A 9,430-nucleotide genomic window follows, 5' to 3' on the forward strand; every position below is an offset into this window, starting at 1 on the left:
TCCGGCCTGAGATGATGTGATAGGGAACGATGGTAGCGTGACCCCTAGATGAATGCATCCAAGGCCGGAAGGCACTAGGAACACACTGACCTGCAGAATAGAAGTGCTCCTAGGAAGCTTCGAAGAAAAACGTTTTCAGGGTGGGAACCAGCAGTTAGCGTAATGGCTATGTCGCTGGACTCCCACGTAGTCGACCGCGGTTTGCATCCCGGACCCAGTGGCTTAGAACTCACGCCGGGCGCGTGTGCGTGCATGCCCAAGATCCCAAGAGGAGAATGGAGGAGAAGGGATTGTGGCATGGCCATCCTCCCTGGGGGGGTGGTTTCTCGCTTTCTGTCTCTCTGTCTCTCTCTGTCTGTCTGGCGAGCACGCGCCCTATAGTGAAAACCTCTCAAAAAAAAAAAAGTTTTCTGGGGACCAGCAGATGGCATGGTGGTGAAGGACACTGGACTCCCACATGGCCTACTGATTCACGTCCTGGACCCGGCAGTTTGCTTTCTCATTTTTCCTTTCTCTCTCTCTCTCTCGCTCTATCCCTCTCTGGTCTAATTAAAATACATAAGCAAAGTTAAAATAATTTAAAAAATGTTTAAAAATGTTTTCAGGTAACAAATAAAAGACCCAAAGGCCTCAGATATGGAACTTCCACAGACAAAGGCCAGGATCCAAATCAGATTAAACTGATGACCAGAATTCTGGAGGCTCCAAAATCACCCCTGAAGGTCCCACAAGTCAACATTGTTGTGCTGGGGGGTTCCATTTCCAACACAGAAATTGGGGGAACACATTTAAACCACAGTCCCAGAACATTCGAGAGTTTTCCAGAGGAGTTCATTTATTGGTGTTGGTCACTAGGGCCAGTGACTTCTTTCCTTTTTTTCCATATATAAAAGAATTTATTGTATCGTTACTAGTTATGCTAACACAGGAACAGTTGAAACCAGAATTGCAGAGCAGTACCACTGCGGATAGTTAAATAAAAATATTACCTCGAAAATATGTTGGAGTCTTCGTACTGCTTTACATAATATGGGAGCGATTATTGTTTATAGATCCAGAGGTTTGCTTATTGTCTGTAACACAACATACGAGAGTCCTTCAACTTAATGATGAATTGCACACTTTTTTTTTAACTTACAAAAGCACAGCCATTCCAACTTTCTCTGGGGGATGATTTCTCACTTTCCCTTTCACTATCTCTCTCTGTCTCTCTTTGGTGAGCATATGCACTCTAAGGCAAAAAATTTTAAAAAATTGTTATCAGTACTATGCAACTTAGCACATAATTCCTACAAATTCTGTTGATTTCAGGAAAAGAAGACATTTTAACTGAGTGAGGAAGACACGGCATTCTTTTATTTATTTTTAATTTTTTTTGCATATAAAAGATTTAAATTTCTCGGTGACAAAATCTACCAATCTTCTTTTTAAATTTTATTTTAGTATTATTCATTTTTAAACATGTGATCTCTATACATCATTTGGCCTGTAAAAAGAATTTACCAACATGAAATGCACCTCAGACCAGTCCAGTTGAGAATACGGTCTGATATACGCTATTATCAACAGGTAATAACCATCTCGTGTCCCACAAATGTCTTGCCTATGTTTTCCCCTGATTTCCTTCCCTATACTCATGCCCTCTCCCACCCTGTGCTTCCTTTTCAAGGAAACTGTTGTTACGACTTGATTTCAACTTACACATCTTAAGTATGCTTGCTAGTTTGTTAGATCTTGTCCTGGGAAACTGTGTTAAAGGCTTCCTTTGCACAGTCTTTTTTTTTTTTTTTTGGAGAGGTTTTTGCTACAGGGCGCATGCGCTCGCCGGAAAGACAGAGAGAGACAGAAAGCGAGAAGTCACCCCCAGGGGGGATGGCCACACCACAATCTCTTCTCCTCCATTCTCCTTTTGGGATCTTGGGCATGCACGCACACGCATCTGACCTGAATTCTGAGTCACCAGACCCTGGACTTGAACCGCGGTAGAATACGTGGGAGCCCAGCGACATAACCATTATGCTAACTGCTGGTCCCCCATTACATAGTCTTAATGCCATAGGTTTCACCACCACCCCCCCACCCCCCAGCTGGGACACAAGTGTGCATAGCTGGCATGAGCAGACCTTTATGATCCAAGGCCCGAGTCACTTTTTCTTTCCTGCAACAATTTTTTTGAGAACTTGTGTGTTCTAGTCACTGAATATACAGCAGTGAATAAAGCAGTTAAAATCTCTTGTAGAATTTAATATTCTTTAGGAGAAGCAAACAAGTAAGATAATAGAATATGCAGTGTAATAGGAACAGATCCTAAAGGAAAGATCGGAAGGAGGCAAGGGGTTTTCCGTCCAGCTGGGGCATGCTATCTGCCACCCCGCCCCCATCTGACCAGCTCAGGAAGGTCTGAGCTGTCTGCAGCTTGGCCTGTGGAAGAAAGGGACTTCTCCACAGGTTGTTTGCCGTCCCTCCTCCGTCCGACCAGCTGGAGGCCGGTAGGAGGAGGCTATCTGCAGCCCAGCCTGTGCTACTGTCTCACCTCACATTCCACCTTCCCAGCTCAGCCCACAGTCACATTGGAGCTGGGGAGTTTGGGAAAGGAACCTAAAGGAAACACCGCATTGAAACTCCAAACTCCAAGACTCCACTGTGGATCCCTGCACTCCCACAGGAATAGGGAACCTGACATGGAGTTAACACACACCACAGGGAAGCATACAAGTGTACAGTTGCTGACAACTATCCGAAAAATTAGGAAGATGTGAACACTTCACCAGATGCCTAAAAATCAAATCAGAGCCCCACTCCCTGAAATTCAGGAAAACCAGGTAATATCTCTCCTTCAAAGGAACATAATAACTCCCTGTCAATAATGGACAGAACACAAGAATTTACAAAAATGTTAGAAAAATTATTCAGAATATTCATTATAACAAAACTCAGGGAGAGGGACCAACAGATGGTTTAGTGGTTATATCACTGGACTCCCACGTAGTTGACCATGGCTCAGGTCCCAGACCTGGTGGCTTAAAGCTCACACTGGGCATATATACATGTATGCCCAAAATCCCAAGAGGAGAATGAAGGAGAAGGAATTGCAGCGTGGCTATCCCCCCCGGGGGTTGATTTCTCACTTTCTGTCTCTCTGTCTCTTTTTCTCTCTGGCAAGCACAAGCCCCTATAGCAAAAATCTACAAAAACAAAACACAACAAAAATCTCCTAGAGAGGCAAGAGAAAATGGATAACCATTTTGAGGAAACAAGAAAATCATCCTATGTCTTGAAGAAGGAATTTCATAAAGTGATATATACCTTAAGAAAGAATCAAACAGGACTTCTAGAGATGAAGAATACAGTACAGGAAATCAAAGCGTTTCTTGAGGGGCCAGTAGGTGACATGGTGGTCAAGGTACTGGACTCCCATATGGCTTACTATGATTTGAGTCCCAGATATGGCAGCTTCCTTTCTGTTTTCCATCTCTCTCTGGTGAGTGCATGTGCCCTATAGCAAATTTAAAAATAATAAAATTAAATAAATAATTCTACAAAAAAAACCCCTTCTCTTTAAATTATTAACAGCAGATTAGACCATGCAGAACAAAGAATCTCTGACCTTAAAAACAAACCTCCAGTTTAGCCCAGTCACCAAAAAGAATGGAAAAAAAAAATTTTTTTTTTGAGAGATTTTCACTATAGGGCGCGTGCGCTTGCCAGACAGACAGAGAGAGACATTAGAGACAGAAAGCGAGAAATCACCCCCCAGGGGGGATGGTCACGCCGCAATCCCTTCTCCTCCATTCTCCTCTCGGGATCTTGGGCACGCACGCACACGCGCCCGGCGTGAGTTTTAAGCCACCGGGTCCGGGACGCGAACCGCGGTCGACTACGTGGGAGTCCAGCGACATAGCCATTATGCTAACTGCTGGTTCCCAAGAATGGAAAAATTTTAAATGAAGACAACATACAGAAAATTTTAGAAATCATTAAGTGGCTAAATATCCACATAATAGGTATCCCAGAAGGTGAAGAGATAGATAAAGGCATAGAAACTCTCTTTCATGAAATTTTATCTCAAAACTTCCCAAGTTAGAGAAAGATTACAGACATCCAGATTTAAGAAATACAAAGAACACCAAATAGATTCAATGTAAGATGATCCTCTTCAAGGCATACCATAGCCAAATTGGTAAAAATCAAAGATAATATTCTAAAAATAGCCAGAGAAAATGCCAAGGTGCTTACAAAAGTTACCCCATTACACTAACATCGGACCTCTCGACTGAGCAAAGCAGGAAAACATTGGAGGACATTTAAAGCTCTGACAGAAAAACGACTTTAGCCAAAAAATTCTATACCTAGTGAGATTATCCTTCAAATGCAAAGAACTAAAATCATTCCAGACAAATAAAAACGGAAAGAATTTACAAACACTGGACTAGTTCCTCTGGAAATATTCAAAGGAATGCTACACTAGGAGAAAAGGAGACAAATAGAAATGAGACCCACAAAACAACTAAAAAAATGACTAACAAAATGACAGGGATAAATCTAAACATATCAAAATAGCATTGAATGTTAATGGATTAAATTTCCTGATTAAAAGACACAAATTGGTTGAATGGATTAAGAAAACAATCAAACAAGCAAAGAAAACAGGAACCCTCTATATGCTGCTTACAAGAAACACACCTCAATTGATAAGGACATAAATAGACTGAAAGTGAAGGTACAAAGCTATTTCACACACACACACAGAAACCAAAGAGAGGCTGGAGCTGTGATACTGGTAGCCAGTTAAAATAGACTTCAAGATAGAAAAGGTAATGAGACAAAGAAGGACATGAAACTGTATTAAAGGGATTAATTCTCCAAGAAAATATAACAATTATAAGTATTTATATAGCCAACATTGGGGCATATGTGAAAGAAAAATTGTTAGATCTAAAGGGAGAGATTGATTGCAACATACTAAATTGGAGATTTTAATTAGGCACATGTGACAGACGACTGTCACAACTGGACAGGTCATCTAGACAAACACCAGAGAGACTCAAGAGCCAATTAGTGCCATAAACCAATTGGACCTGACAGACATTTATATACCATTTCACCCAACAACTTAAAATTATATGTTCATCTTGGGACCAGCAGTTAACATAATGGCTATGTCGCTGGACTCCAATGTAGTTGACTGCGGTTCGAGTCCTGGACCCGGTGGCTTAAACTCACGCCGGGCGTGTGTGGGTGTATGCCCAAGATCCCAAGAGGAGAATGGAGGAGAAGGGATTGCGGCGTGGCCATCCCCTCTGGGGGGGATTTCTCGCTTTCTATCTCTCTGTCTCTCTATGTCTGTCTGGCGAGTGCACGCACCCTATAGCAAAAACCTCTCAAGCACCTATTATATGTTCATCTCATCTTCACATAGAACATTTTCAAAGATTAACCACATTGTAGGCCACAAAACAAGCCTTTACAAATATAAAAGTATAGAAACTATATCCAGCACCTTTTCTGATCACAATGGAATTAAATTTGAACTCAACAGAAAGAGCCCTCAAAAATACCCAAGAATATGAATAGTAAGCAGTCTGTTCCTCAATGACTTCAAAACTACTAAAGAAATTAAGACTGCAATCAAAGATGTATTGAAACCGACGATAATGAACACATGACACTCCAGAATCTTTCAGACACAGAGAAAGCTGTCATTAGAGAAAAGTTCATAATAATTAGTGCTCACAAGAAAAATAAAAATAAAAAAGTATAAGGGTGGCAAATAATTAAGTTGAAAATACATCTTAAGGAACTGGAAAAACAACAACAAAAAAACCCCAAAACTACCAGAAGAGAATAAATTATAAAGAGTAGAACTGAAATAAATGAAATAGAGAATAAAAGAACTATACAATAAAAATCAACCAAAATTGACAAATCATTAATTAGCTTAATCAAGAAAAATAGAAAAAAAAATCAGATAAACAAGTTCAGGAATGAAGCAGTTACAAAGACATATTAGAAATACAAATAATTATGACAGAATATTATGAGTCATTTTTTTGCCAACAAACTAGAAACCTGGATGAAACGAAGAAATTTCTGGACACATACAAGCTTCCCCGATTGAACTAGGAAGAAATAGAAAGCCTGAATAGATGAATAACAAGCAGTGAGACTAAATCAGTAAAAAATAGTCTCCCAACAAGGAAAAACCCAGGTCCCCATGGCTTCCCTTCTGATTTTATAAAACCTTTAAAGAAGAGTTAACCAAAATTCTCCTGAAGCTATTTCTAAAGATCCAAAAGGAAGGAACCCACCCAAATTCATCCTATGATGCCACCAGCATTTAGATACCAAAAGTAGACAAGGACATAACAAAAATGAAAACTACTGATCGAGATTCCTGATAAGCACAGATGCAAAAATCCTCAGCAAGATATTAGCAAGTCAAATCCAATAGCACATTAAAAAGATTACACATCAAAACTAGGCAGGTTTTATCGCTTGGATATAAGAATGGCTCGAAATATATAAAACAATAAGTGTAATAGATCACATTAACAGAAAGAAAGATTAGAACCATATCATATTAACTGATGCAGAAAAAAGCATTTGCTAAAATACAATATCCTTTGATGGTTAAGAATCTCAGCAAAATAAATCTAGAAGGAATATTTTTCAACATAATAAAAGTCATATGACAAATCCATTGGTAACATCATACCGGATGGAGAAAAGCTGAAATCTTTCTCACTAAAAAGTGGAACAAGATAAGATTTCCCACTTTCTCCACTCCTTTTCAACATCGTGCTGGAAGTCCTAGCCAATGCAATCATACCAGAGAGTAAAACAAAAGGCATTTAAATAGGAAAAAAAGTAAAATTCTCCTATTCAGAGACAACATACGTACATAGTATACCCAAAAAAATTGACCAAAAAACTCAGTAGAGTGGCAAGGCACAAAATCAATACACAAAAATGTATAACATTTTATACACCAAAAATGAACAGAGAAGGGTAGAATTGAAGAAAGTGATCCCATTTACAATAGACACACACACACAAACACACACATACAAATATCAAATACATAGAAACAAATCTAACCAAAGAGATGAAAGATTCCAAGACTCCTACAAGGAAAACTATGAACACTGAAAAAGGAAATAAAAAGAAAAAAGAAAGACATCTCATCCCCTTGAATTGTAAGAATCAGTATAATAAAAATGTCAAGTCTATCACATTTTCTTTTTTTAAGAGAGATTTTTGCTATGGGGTATGTGCACTCACCAGAGACACAGAGAGAACAAAAGTGAGAAGTCACCCCCCAGGGGGATGGTTACACTGCAATCACTTCTCCATTTTCTTCCTAGGATTTGGGGCACACATGCACACATGCCTGTCATGACTTTCAAGAAACGGGGTCTGAGACTCAAAATGCTGTCAGCCATGTGGGAGTCCAGCGCCACACCTGCTGGCCCCATAACCAACTTAATTTACAAAGTCAGTATGATTCCAATCAATTTGCTGGTGAGGTTCTTCACAGACATAGAACAATCATAGACTATATCTGGAATCATAAAATGCTCCATATCATCAAGGCAATACTATACAAAAAGAATGAAATAGGAGGCATCTCACTCTCTGACCTCAACATATATTACAAAGCTGTGATAATCAAAACAGCATGGTACTGGTACAAAAACAGACACATAGGCCAATGGAACAGAACAGAGAACCCAGAGATAAAACCCCAAACATACAGCCAACTGATCTTTGACAAAGGGCAGAAGACAATACAGTGGAGAAAAGAAAGTATTTTCAGCAAATGGTACTGGAAGAACTGGATATCCAGCTGAAAAAAAAAAGTGAAACTATACTCCTATCTCTCACCATTAACAAAAATTGACTCAAAGTGGATTAAAGACTTAAATATAGCCTCAAACTCTAAAATTAGTGGTAGAAAACAGGGGGAAACTCTTGAAGACATCGGAGTAGGCAATGATTATTAAATAAGACTCCTAAAGCATAGGCAATAATCCCCAAAATAGACAAGTGGGACTACATGAAACTAAAAAGCTGCACAGGAAAGCAAACAATAAATAGACTAAAGGGACAACTCACAGAATGGGAGAATATATTTGCAAGTTATGCTTCAGATAAGGGATTAATATACAGAATATATAGGGAACTCAAGTAGCTTACCTGTAAAACAATGAATAATTCAATTTAAAAATGAGCAAAGGAGCTGAACAGACAGCTTCTCTAAGGAAGACATACAAGTGGCCAAAATGCATATGAAAAAAAAATGCTCAATATCTTTTATTATAAGGGAACTGCAGATCAAAACCAAGTAAGAGACCACTTCAACCCAGTCAGAAATAATAATTAAAATAAAATATAAAATAAAATAAAGAACAACAAGTTTTGGCAAGACTATGGCTAAACTACACTGTTGGTAGGAATATAAATTTGAATATCCACTGTGGAAAACAATAGGGAGATTCCTTGAAAACCTACAAAGAGAATTACCACATGGCTCAGTACTCCCACTCCTTGCTATTGACCCAAAGGATAGGAAAGCACTCAGTCGGGACACCTGCACTTCAATAGCTATTGCAGCAATTATACGCATTGTAAAGACAGGAAATCAACCTAAGTGCCCAAGAACTGATTTCTGGTTTAAAAAATAGTGGTACTGGGCTCAGTGGATGGCGTAATGGTTATGTCACTGGACTCCCATGTAGTTGACCATGGTCCGAGTTCCAGACCCGGTGGCTTGAAACTCACACCAAGCAGGTGTGTGTGCATGCCCAAAGTCCTGAGAGGAGAAATGGGGGAGAAGGAATTGCAGCATGGCCATCTCCCCTGGGGGAGAGGGGGGTGATTCTCCCATTCTGTCTCTGTCTCACCAGTGAGCGTATATGCCCTATAGCAAAAATCTCTCTATAAAAAAAATTGTGGCATATATACAGTATGGAATACTATTTGGACATAAGGAACAATGAGACATTGCCGTTTAACTTGAAGTGGTTGAATATGTAAGACTGCTAAGTGAATTTAAGACAGACTTTGAAAGAGGAACACTGAATATATACGGAATGTCTGCACTGTATGGCAAAATGTGAAGGTTTCAAAGATATGATGGTAGAGAGGATACGCATAGATAACAGAGAGGAGGGGAGTCCACGGAGAGAGTGGGTGGGCGGCACAAAGGGAAGGGACACCTAGCGAACCCAAGGATATAAAATTCTCTCTTGAAAATCATGTGTGTGCTAATATTCTTGATTTTTCAAATAAGTAAAATAACATAAATGATAAAAGATAAAAGAAGAAGAAAGGAGGAGAGAGAAACAAGGTAAGTCACTACATAGGGAGTAGCATTTTGTGCAAAGATATAAAGAGGACAAAGTAGCCTTGAGAATATTTCTCGGAAGAG

Source organism: Tupaia chinensis, unplaced genomic scaffold, assembly GCF_000334495.1.
Source record: "Tupaia chinensis unplaced genomic scaffold, TupChi_1.0 Scaffold000619_1, whole genome shotgun sequence".
NCBI lineage: Eukaryota > Metazoa > Chordata > Mammalia > Scandentia > Tupaiidae > Tupaia > Tupaia belangeri.